Source organism: Pteropus alecto, unplaced genomic scaffold (assembly GCF_000325575.1).
Source record: "Pteropus alecto unplaced genomic scaffold, ASM32557v1 scaffold94, whole genome shotgun sequence".
Taxonomy (NCBI): domain Eukaryota; kingdom Metazoa; phylum Chordata; class Mammalia; order Chiroptera; family Pteropodidae; genus Pteropus; species Pteropus alecto.
Window position 1 is genome coordinate 2,724,302 of NW_006437736.1, and position 12,709 is coordinate 2,737,010.

Consider the following 12,709-nt stretch of genomic DNA (forward strand, 5'->3'; position numbering starts at 1 on the left):
CTCTATTTCTGTCTCTTTCAGTGTCTCCCTGTGGAGAGAAGGAGAGAGAGAGGGAGGAGAGAGAGGGAGAGAGAGGGAGATGTCTCTGTCTTTCTCCATGTATCTCCCTGTCTTTTTCTACCTCTCTCTGTCTCTGTCTTTCTCTGTCTCTCTAATCTTGTCTCTGTGTGTGTCTTTTTCTGTCTCTGTCTCTTTCTCTCTGTCTATCCCTATCCATCTCTGTCTCTTTGTCTCTCGCTGTCCTGTCCCTATTTCTGTGTCTTCTAGCTCACACACTTTCTCTCTCTCTCCCCCTCTCTCCCCCTCTCTCCCCCTCTCTCTCTCTCCCCCCCACCCTGTCCCCCCTCCCCTTCCTGTTACTGACCCCTTTCTCAAAATTCCACATACACATACACATGCGCACGCGCGCGCGCGCACACACACACACACACACACACACACACACACACACACCCCTTTCAGTAGCTTCACTCAGGTGTTGTAGGTGGCTGGAGTTTCCTGCTAGTTTTAGCGCCAGCCCCCTTGGTTTTTTTTGCATCCTCAGGTACTTTGTGTGCCTAAGTGAGTCTCCCAAAAGTCTCCTTTGTCTCTCGGAAGAAGGTTACTTATTTGGCTCCATGTGTTTTCTGACTCAGCAGAAAGGAATGCTTCATCTGGTTCCCAGACCTTGGCAGTACTGGCATCTCTCCCTGACTCCAGGGGCTGCCTGCTGCCATCTCCAACTCAGTGTGTCCTCAGCCGGACGTGGTCCTCTCCCAAATCTGCAGTGATGGGCGTGCACAGGGTTTTGCAGGGACACAGAGAAGTTCTCTTGGTCCCAAGTGATTGGTGAGCATAGTCAGGGAAGCCTCCCCGGAGAAGGATGAGCTAAGTCGGAATTAACCAGCTGAAGAACGTAGGAAAGAAAAAGGAAGGTCACGGAAGACAGAGGGAATGGAGATGTGAAACCGTGGAGTGGGGGGTGGAGGGGTGTTGTGGGGAGCAGGTCACAGAGGATGGAGAACAGAGTCCGGGCTCACAAGTGCCTGAGGCACCATGATGCGAAGGAAAGTCAGTAGGCCCTGGTCCCAGACAGACCTGGGTTTGCATCTTGGGAGGGGCAGTGCTGCTTAGTGGTTAGGACCATGCCCTCCAGAGCTGTTTAGTGGTTAGGACCATGCCCTCCAGGTTGCCTGGGTTTGAGTTTCAGCTCTGCCACTTACCAGCCGTGTAACTTCGGGCCTCAGTTTCTCCATCCGTACAGTACGGGTAAGAGTAGCACACCTACCTCACCAGGCTGGAGGAAGGATGGCCTGCGTTAATACGTGTAAGTGCTTAGAACAGGGCCTGGAAGAGCTGTAATTATCATTTATAAGTTGAATGCCCAGGAGTAGATTCTCATCTCTGGACCTCGGTTTCCTCCTCTATGAAATGGGGGTGATAGCGCTTCCTGGGCAGGGTTGTCGTAAGAGTGGGGGAACATCAGTAGGCCATTCATGTGCAGTCCCTGCCTCCTCAAAGAGGCTCAGCAAATGGTAGTCAGCACCACCACCACCATCGGCATGGCTATTATGCTTTCATGTGGGCTGTCCTGGTGCCTACTCCCTGCTTATTTACCTCCTCCCTACGCCCAGCAAGCATCATGGATCATCCAGCCTGGAGACTGGAAATTAAGTGGTATAAGTCTGGGCCATGGTGCCCTGACAAGACTATTGGTCTTTTTCTGGGCAGCAGTGATTCAGATGCTTTGCTGGCCACTCTGTCAGCTGTGTTGTCAGCTTTACCCCAAGTCACGTGAGAGGCCAGCAGCAGGGCCCTCTCCAAAGCTGGTGCAAATAAGCATTTTATAGTCGACTTCTGGGCCCAGCACTGAGAAGGAAGAAAGGAGCAGTGATAAGCACAAGAAAACCCCAAGGCCATTCCACTCTCTGCTCCCTTCCTGTGGAATTGGATTTCCACCTGGGGGCCCCACTGAGCGTGAAACTGGAGAAGACAGGAAAGGCTCCTGGCCATCATGACTGGGCTCCCGAGGCGCTTTGTTCTTGTCTACATCTCATCCGGTCTGCGCCATGGGAAGGCAACATGCTATAGTTAAAACTGGACCCAGGACCCAGAGTGCCTGAGTATGAATCCCTTCTCCACCACTGAACCAGACATAAGGCTTTGGATGAGTCACTTCATCTCCCCGTGTCTCAGTGTCCACATCTGTAAAATGGAGATGGTGTTAATAATAGTTTATATCGCATATGATTGTTATGATAACTAAATGAACCAATGTAAAATAAAACTTCTCTTGGCTCTGTATTCATAAAATGAGGTAGTCGAACTAGATCCTAAGATTTTACTTCAGAATTTTAGGCACTGCATTACGTGGTTATAAATTCTGCTTCTGCCACTGACCTGTTGTTTGATCTTGATTAAGTAACTTAACCCCTCTGAGGGTTCATTTTATTTGTTTAAAGGAAATAATACCTACAAGACAGATTCTAATATCTGAATTAGAAAATAAAGATTTTATGTATATAATATAGATTATATATCTCTATATAGATCTCCTAGCAGAGTATTTGATACTTCATAGGTGCTCAATGAATAACAGCAATTAATTTTATATTGGACACACCATAGAAGGGAATTCTGTATTAAGTGAGAAATAGTACCAACTCCTTTTCAAATTCAAAATTCGTTTCTGAAAATAATGCTCTGATTTAAGGGAGGAATGGAAGGTAAAGACTCAGGAAGGACTCAGGAAGGATGAAAAAGATGTGAAGGGAAGAGAGAAGGGAGGAGAGCACAAATTCCTTTACGAAGATGGTACCTCCCTGGAAGTGTTCTTTGTAAATGAGATAAAAACATACAGGTGGCGTGGATGCTGCCCAACGTGCATTTTCTGAGCAGGCCTGCATGCAGAATGCGGCACGGGGATCTCTGCTGGGGGAGCATTCCAGATCCTGTTGCTCTCCATCAAGGGACACCCCCCTCACTCTATCCCCCTACTCCCAGCCACACGCCATACCCCGGTGACAATCTCAAAGTTCAGAACTCCTCGACTTCATTTAGAGAACCCAAACATTCTGTTTTCTGGCCTGTTGCTGCAGAGTGAAGTGCGAGCAGGAGAACCTTCAGGCAGATGCCACTCTGGGGGTGGGCTTTGGGGAGCACAGTCAGACTCACACTGATGGGGCCAGAGACTCAGATGTTCCCTTGGATACTAATTTTTTTCCCAATGTATAAATAGCCAGGTTTTCTCAACAAAATTAGGACACAGGCTTTCAAGGTTTTCTTTGGCAGGGATTGAAGGAACAGCATTTGCAGCCTGATTTTGGAAGAGGCTAGGGCTTGGGTTTCCAACCAGGTACATGGGCACAGCAGCCACAGCTCTGGGAGCCTTGGTGTCCTCACAGAGGCAACAGGTGCTAGTCTGCGGAAGTGTTCTGGGACCTAAGTCAAGGTTTCAAGACAGAGATTGGATACTGGGGTCTCGTTGGCTTATGGGGGTTGGTGAGATGGAGACCCTGACTGGTCAAAGAAAAGAACCTGGGCCAAAGTCAGCCCTTGGGCCACTGAGAGATTTAATTTTAAGAAAGACTAGGGTGAATAGGGAGTAGTATTTTGACCTCAAGATTGTATATGATTCTAGGGTGCCCTTGAACACCAAGCTCTGAGTCTGACTGGCAGAAAAGGTGACCTGGGAAGCACCAGCAGCCCCACCCCTTGTGACTGGTTTTGGAAAAGTGAATCATAAGTCCTTTCAAACAGAGCCACAGAGAGTATTGGTTAGAGTTTTCTCAGGAAATTGAGAAAAACCCCATGCATTCATTCAGTTATTTACTGAGGGTCTACAAGGTGCTATGGATGCAGAGCTGAAATACAGATCCTACCTTCAGTGAGACTGAAATCTAAACAATCATTGCCATATCAGGGGCCATGAAAATAACAAACATCTCTGGGTGGCAGAGATGATAAACGTTTGTTCACGTGTCTTCAGGTTGATTGCGCATTGACTAATTTTAGGCGAGCTGATCTGGGTGGCACTAAGGTGCAGCTAGAGTCTGGGTCTTCTTCACACATCTCTCCTCCTCCTCGGACCCGTGGGCCAACCCATGGGACATGTCCCCATGGCAATGGCAGAGGTGCAAGAGGGCAAATAGAAACACATGATGTCTCTTGGGTCCATGGCTCAGAACTGGTACACTGTCAGGTTGGCCCTCATTCCATCAGCCAAAGCTAGACCCATGGCTGGGCCCAAAGTCATTGAGCATGGGAGTCACTCAGCCTTTAGTGGAAGGAGCTGCAAAGTCACTTGGCAAACTGCTTAAATCCTGGGAGGGGTGAAGAATCATGGCTGATAATTAAAACTGCAAAATTGCCTACCCCGACATAGGTGTATTTATTTATTTATAAATCACAAATGCTTTACTGATATGTTGTGTCCGTAAAATGAACACACACACACAAAAAGAAGTTTAGGGATGAGGTCAAAACATGAAATAGAAGTTCAAACAATTTTTTCCTGCAGTCCAGTGTATCATCCTGGAAGTCCCCAGGGGATGCATTTCCCATCTTGGAGAGTCTGGTCTGGAGAAGTCTTTCTTGACATGTGGCTCATGGACCAACTGCAGCAAATCATTTGGATGATTTGGAGAGATGGTTAAATACAGATTCTGGACCACTTTTCCAACCTATAGAATCAGTGCCTCTGAGGGTGAAGCCTGGGAATTTGTATTGTTAGAAAGTGTCCCAGGTGATTGGAGTTTGCAGATCAACAGCAATCAGCTTATGATGGAAAGAAACCCAGGAGTGGTCTCTAAGGGCACAGGAACTGCCCTTACCCAGCCTGGCGTGTGCTGGGGGTGGTTAGGAAGACCGTCCTGAAGGAGGGATGCAGGAGGTGAGTTCTGAAGGAAGGTGAGACTTAACTGTGCCGCGGAGGAGAAGGCTGTGCCAGGCTGGGGCTGCTGCATGTGTGAGAGCCATCCTTGAGAAAGGGTCAGTCGCGTTCAGGTTGCCCCACATTTGGCGAGTGTAGAGAAGAGGATCAGAGAAGTCCCAAAGGGTCAGTCAACACATGAATACGATTTAGCCAGAGAAGGGAGATGAGGGTAGCGTGGAAGCAGGAGGGGTCTGTTCTGAGCTGGAGACGAGACAGCTGGAGTTTCAAGCCTGAATGTGAAGAGGGCCATGGGCAACCACAGAAAAGTTTTCTGCACGAAATGATGTGATCACGTCTAGTCTAAGGGCCCAAGAGGTGAGAAAGGGACTGGAACAGAAAACATGCCTGTGCAATATAGCACTTGTACCCGTGAGACATGAGGGCGGCCTAGCATTGAGGGAGGAGAGAGATGGGATTGAATTCGAGAGCTGTTTGAAAAGACAGAATCCATGGAGCACGTGGAGGACGAGGGAGGACTATGAGTGGAATGTTATCTTCGGGGTTTGAGCCTGACTGATGTGAATACGAACTGGCCAGGGAGGCAGAGCTGTTCACCCTCAGGAGAGGATCTTGCTCAGAGGGGTCCTCATTCTAGATGATCACCAACGTGGGCATCTCTCTGGCCCCAGTTAAGAATGAAAATGCCTAGAAACAATATTGTGAAATAGACCACAAAACTATATATATGGTTCATTTTACAGTAAGTTAACACCACTGAAAATCACCTTTACTTATTCTGAAGGAGAGCAATCACAGAGGGGCTCAAGAAGACCATTTAGCTCCAGACCTCAGGTTATGAAGGACCTCTGTTTACATTTTTGACAATGCCTTCAGCTGAAAGTCTTGATAAATCAGAGGCAAGCCAGCACGATTGTAAGATAACACCAACCTTGTATCCCAATCCTACCTGGCAGTCCCTGGTGAGCTCTATAAATCCTGTTTATAAATAAATATGGTGATTATTTTGTGGATAACACAGTTATAGTCGCTTTGTAATTTTAAGTTAAAAGCTTTAACTTGACTGTTTTGGCATTTGAATGTATTTCAGATTAGGGAGGGTGGTCTTGAATAAGTGGAGGAATCTCACTCCTCTTGATCTCAAGGAGGCACTCTCCCACAAAATTTCCAACAAGGGTGGGAGTTGTTGGTGCAGAAAGCTCACTCATGCACAAATCCTAGCTCTGAAACCCTAGTCCTCCAGGGCGGGGAACCCACGGTGTCCCACCCATGGGAACGAGAGTGTTACCACTCACAGGAGATCAAGGTCTATGTGAATGGATTTGAACTCATCAAAGACAGCACACACTTTCATGTAGCCGTGGCTGGAAAAGAGCTCAGAGGATGAAAGGCCCCAGGGATCTGTTTGTGGAGATGGGGCCGCTCTCTCCACAGATGCGTGTTTGACCTTTTTTTTTCAGGAAGTTAAACATCTCTTAGCTCTGAATCTTGAGTGGACAGCCTCTGGGTTCTCTGGCTCATGCTAGAACTCCCACATTGCCTGTGCTCATCAATATATTGTTGGAGCCCAGCCTATGTTGTCTCTATGAATTTTTACACTTTCTGCTCATGCAGAAAGGGTTTCAGCATCTGTTAATTATCCAAATGCTGGTTCCTAAAGGGAGAAGAAGAAACTCTTTCAGCACTCATTGAGCAGAAGCTGGAGAGGGAATTTATGTGTCTTGTGTTTACATGGGGGAGGAGCTTACTAAAACATGATATCAGATATTCTTTCGCATTATTCCAGTTTTGGTTCAGCTGAGGCTGATGTGTCAGATACTGTGATAGCTGCTTTCTTTCATGTAATCACGCATTTAGTCTTTACGAACAAAAGGTGAGGATGGTTTAATTTCATTTCTGTTATTTTAAACAAGTTCACACGACAGATATTTGTTGTACCTCTACCAGATGTTAGGTACTTCTCTAAGATCTTAGGATACAGTAGTGAGCAAATCAGAAGGCTTCCATTTTATCAGAGGGAGTAGAGACTCAACAAGAAGCAAAAAAATAAGTCAGTTATATAGTATAGAAGGCGATGCGTGGTATGGAAAACAAAACAAGTGAGATTGGGTAGGAGAGATTTGAAGTACCAGACAGTTTAACCACGGGTGGTCAGGGGAGGCCTTGCTGAGAAGGTGACATTTGAGATCTGAAGGGGACGAGGGAGTAAGGCATGCCTGTGTTCATAGAAAGAGTGCTCCAGGTGAAGGAAAGGCCAGCGCAAAGGCAACTGGTGGACAGGAAGTTCAATCGTTGGAAATCACCTTCTTCCTTTCTTTTCTAAGAAATGTGCCAGGCCTTGAATATTCCTTATCTAACGAACCTTTGCAGGAGATCCAGGTATTAGCCCATGAAACACCATGCCATCGACATTTGCAGAGCACGTTAAAGATTAAAAATCGATTTCATGTGGGTTGATGGAACTCTTCTGTGACCTGGTTGGGGAGGTTACATGAATGTGTTAAAATGCATAGAATTTTACACCAAAAAAGGTGTTTTACTCCATGTTAACTTAAAAAATAAATATTTCAAAAAGCAACTTATTGCATTTTATTTTGGTCTACTCAAAGATTTGTGGAGTAGGAAAGTGGGGATTCGTATTTTCACTTTGCTCATCGAGAACCTGTGGCCTAAATGTTACTCAGCAGCAAGAGGCAGAGGTGGGTTTCAAAATGGGATCAATCCAAGGCTCGTTCTCATGTAAATACTGCTGTCTCTGCCACATTGCCTCCCAAACACAAGCTGACCATACTGGCAGTCCTTCTGGGAGTGAGAAACACACATTGTCTAAAAAGCAACCAGAATAATAACAACAGCTAACATGGACTGCTCACCAGGTGCCAGGCACTGTTCTGTATATTAAGTCACTTAATTTTCTCAAGAATCCTATGAGATGTACTATTATACTATCCCCATTTTACAGATGAGGAAAACGAGGCACAGAGAGGTTACGAAATTTACGTGGTAGTAGGTAGCAGAGATGGGATTAGAATATAGGCAGTCTGGTTTCAAGGTGCGTGAGCTTAACCTTCAGGCTTGCTCACTCTGTCTAGCTGTGTCCAGCACCGGAGGGCTGGGCCCATGGTATTCATTAGCCTGGGTTTGGTAGGGGTCTTGCATTTGAAGAATTTTTTTTTCCAGTAAAGCATTGTTATTTTAGTTTCAGGTTCACAGCAAATTGAGGGGGAGGTAGAGAGATTTCCCATATAACCCTTGCCCCTACACATGCATATCCTCCCCCATTATCAACATCCCCTATCAGAGTGGAACATTTATTACAATCAATGAATCTATATTGGCATAATCACTCAAAGTTCATAGTTTGCATTGTGGTTCACTCTTGCTGTTATACGTTCTGTAGATTTGGACAAATGTTTAATGACATATATCCATCATTATGGTATCATACAGGATATTTTCACTTCCCTAAAGATCCTCTGTGCTCCACCTACTTATTTACCCTACTCCCTACCCCTGGCAAACCCTAGAACCAGCAAAAGGTAATTCATACCAAGATGCTAGTTGACCCTTGAATAACAAGGATTTGAACAGTGTAGGTCCACTTATGTCCGAGTCTTTTTCAATAAATTCTGTGAAGTATTTTCTCTTTTTTATGATTTTCTCAATAATATTTTCTTTTATCTAGCTTATTTTATTGTGATAATTCAGGATATAATACACATAATGTAAAATAAGTGTTAATTAACTATGTTATCAGTAAGACCCTTGGTAGTTAAGTTTTGGGGAAGTCTAAAGTTATACACAGATTTCTGGCTGTGCAAAGGATCGGTGTCCCTAACCCCTGTGTTGTTCAAGGGTCAACTGTACTGTCTCCATAGTTTTGCCTTTTCTAGGATGTCTTATAGTTGGAATCGCACTGTATGTGGCCTTTGCTAGCTGGCTTCTTTCATTTGGTAATATGCATTTAAGAGTACTCCATGATACTCACTTGTCTGGATGTACTACAGTTTATCTATTCACCTCCTGAAGGACATCTTGGTTGCTTCTAAGTTTTGGTGAGTGTGACTAAACATCCTGCTATAAACATCTGCCTGCAGGTTTTTGTGTGGGCATGTTTTCAACTCCTTTGGGTAAATATTAAGGAGCATGATTAATGGATTATATGCTAAGAGTGTGTTGAGCTTTATGAGAAACCACCAAACTGTCTTCCAAAATGGCTGTATCATTTTGCATTCTCATCAGCAATGAATGAGAGTTCCTGTTGCTCCACATCCTTGTCAGTATTTGGTGTTGTCAGTGTTCCAGATTTTAGCCATTCTAATAGATGTGTAGTGACATCTCTTTGTTGTTTTAATTTGAATTTCCCTGATGTCAAACATATGATGTGGAACATCTTTTTGGATGCTATTTGCCATCTGTATATCTTCTTTGGTGATGTATCCATTAAGGTCTTTGGCCTATTTTTTAAACATAATAGCATGTGAACCAAGACTATGGTAGAAATGATAGAGAAGAGAGGAAATTAAAGATGTTTGAGGAGACAGAACTGACAGGGCCTAGTGATGAGTGGCTGGAATTGGTGAGGGTTAAGGAGGAGTAAAGTGTGAGACTCAGGTTTCTGGCCTGAATGGATTGATAGTGGTACTTCTGTGGGGCAGTGGGGGCTCAGGTACCTAAATTCATCTGAGGGTGATGTAAGCAAGGAAATGAATCTGGGGTGTCTATGAGACACTTGAGTGTGAGTGTGGTCACTGCTGCCCTCTAGTGGCATGGGGCTTAGTACTCCCTGGCCTACTAGATTCCGTCGCAGTCAGTCTTTCTGTCCTTCTTTTCCCCTCGGAATCCCTGTCATCCCCACTTTGTCCCAGTATTAGATTTAGGTTGGCATTGAAGAGATATCCAGCCTCTAGGAGTTCAGGAAGTGAATGACTCACAGAACAGGAAGACATCTTGCAAATCACATAATCCAACTCACTCCCTTCTTTTCACACTTAAGGACCCAAATGACTAACCATCTCCTAACTTGCCTGGCTGTTTCCATATACATGCTATACAGTCTGTTTTCCACATAGTAGCCAGGTAGATTAGGTTTTGTTTCTCTTTTGTTTATAACCCTCTAGTGGCTTACTTTCACACTTAGATTAAAATCAAAATTATTTTCAGTTATTATATTATATTCATAAGTTGGCCCCTCTTTACTTCTCTAAACATTTTCTTATAAAAATCTTCTTGTTTCCTGGTTAGGCTGGCCTTTCTTCTATTCTTCAAATTGCCTAGCTCTTTCCTACCTCAGGGCCTTTGCATATGCACTTCCCATTCCCCTCATTTTTCATGTGTCAGCTTAAAGGTCAGCTCCTCAGAGAGGCCTTCCCTGCCCCTCCGCATGTTAACCTCAATGATTGCACTCTGTGTACTCCTTACTAGCTCTCGCCCCAACCCACACATATGTGTTTACTTGTTCATTATCTGCCTCCCTTTACCAGATTGTAAAGCTCACCTGGAGACTGAAGTAGAGAGAAGTTACAGGAAGAGCCTTTGACCTTTAGAGTTGATCAGAAGATAATGAGGTGATTCTTCTGAAGGTGGGGAATTTCCGCTAGTGCAAGGTTAATCAGATTTCCTAAAGAAGAGAGTGTTAAATAATCTCTAAGGTCTCTTCAACTCTAACATTTTGTTAACTTTTTTATCTAGCATTTTTAAAATGAAAGAGATTCAGTTCCAGTAATGACTCAATAGCTTGTGTTGTGCTAACCCTCTCATAGATGGTAATTATAAACTTTGGATAAAATGTTTAAAAGAAACTATTTGAAGTTCCTGGAGAGAAGCAAAAAGTAGGTAGAATATGGAGGGGATTTGATCCTTGAAAGATGAGAACCACTAAGTGAGATCCACATTTACGTGGCTTGTCCTTGAAAGCATTCCCCAGTCCACGTGACACAGAACAGCTAGAACCACAGCAGAACACTGCAGCTTTATTAGTTTGACAGCTCAGTAGAATGAGTACAGGCTAACAGAGTAACTGGAAAATGAGGAACTCTGAAGAGATTCCCCAGTTCCATGTTTCCAACAAGCTCAAGTGAGGCCTCTATTAAAACTGGATTGTAGTTCAACCTCTCTTTCAGCCCATTTTTGCTTTGTGTACTTGCCCACAGTTGGTAATCATGGGAGCACTCTCCAATAAACTTCCTGCTTGCAAATCACCATGGCAAAGTCAGCTTCCTGGCTTGGGAACCTGACTTTACAGCAATCTAATTGATATTTATAGAACATTACACATGACAACTGCAAATACACATTCTTTTCAAGTATATGGAACATTCATCAAGATAGAGTATATTGAGTCATAAAATTAATCTCAATGAATGTCAAAGATGTCAAAGGATTAAAATCTTATAGACGCTATTCATTAATCATACATGAATTATATCAAAAGCAATAACAATAAAATATCTGAAAGAGCACTGTAATTTAAAAATTAAATATATGATTAGATAACACATGACTCAAAAAAGAATCTCAAAGAAATTAAGAATAATTTGAATTGAACGATAACGAAAATACATGTCAAATTTCCGAGATGCAGCGAAAACAGTGCATAGAGGGAAATCCACTACTTTAAATATTTATGTTTGAAAAGAAGAAAGGTATAAATTTAATGATCTATGTTTCCATCTTAAGCTTCTAGAAAAAAGAAGAACAAATTAAAGCTAAAGTAAAGAAGAGAGGAAATAATAAAGAACAAATATCAGTGGAGTAGAAAACAGATGATGGAGAAAATAGAAATGGCTGCAAGTTGGTTCTTTAAAAGATTAACAAAATTTATAGATTCTTAGCAATACAGATTAATCAAAAAGAGAGCAAAGACAAATAACCATTATTAGGAATATAAGAGGAAATCGCTACATATCCTACAGAAAATGAAAGGATGATAACGAAAATTATGAACAATTTTATGCCAATAAGTCACAACTCATGAAATGGACAAATAGCTTGAAATCCCATATTACCAATACTGAAATAACAAGAAACAGAATATAGATTTATGAAAGGGATTGAGTTCCTTACTAACAACTTTCCAGCAAAGAAAAAATCAGCCCCAGATGGCTTCGGTGTTGAATTCTGCCAATAATTTAACCATTTCCTGTTTGCCCTAAGAATACTGCAGTGTTTACCCAGTGGATTACAGACCTAACTTCACCCTCAGAGTTTGCCATGAATTATCTCATTTGTTATTATTTTCACATTGCTCTAGTATATCGATAGTCTTTGGAAACAAATGACATCATTCTATTTATAGCATTCTGTTTTTAGTAGTGGTATTTCCATTTACAAAATATAGTAATTCTGAATCGCTGGAAATGTCAAATCCTAGAAAATGTAGCATTCTTATGTGTGATGTTAATGCTGGCAGCGAGCTGCACATTTTTTTTTCTAAATGGGAAATGAGTTAAGAAAAAGAAAACCAATATTACATGAACTCTTTTGGAAAATAGAAAAGGCGGGAACACTTCCCAACATATTTTGTGAAGTCAGCATTACCCTGGCACAAAACTAGGCAAAGACGTTGCCAGAAAAGAAGACTGTAGACCAATATTTCTCGTGAACATGGACACAAAAGTCCTCAACAAAGTATTATCAGATTGAATCCAGCAACCTATAACTCCTGGGATTTATTCCAGGAGTGCAAGTTTGGTTTAACATTTGAAAATCAATTAGTGTAATTCACCACGTTAAATAAATAAGTGATTTTTAAAAACATAGTTCTCTCAATCAATTTTGAAAATTACTTAGCAAATCCAACATCCATTCATGATAAAACTCTCAACCTACTAAGACTAC

General features: G+C 42.9%; 1 protein-coding gene across 2 annotated transcripts in view; it reads left to right on the plus strand.

Annotated features, from left to right (window-relative positions):
* Positions 1-12,709, plus strand: part of SYN3 (synapsin III) — a 420,224-nt gene that overhangs the window by 17,268 nt on the left and 390,247 nt on the right. The window contains exon 1 of one of the 2 annotated variants that reach the window (XM_025048692.1): positions 10,372-10,452. The exons of the other annotated variant lie outside the window; for it this stretch is intronic. The gene's annotated coding sequence lies outside the window, so the exon portion shown is untranslated. Of the gene's footprint in view, positions 1-10,371; positions 10,453-12,709 lie in introns of those variants that run through there. 2 annotated transcript variants of the gene reach the window in all.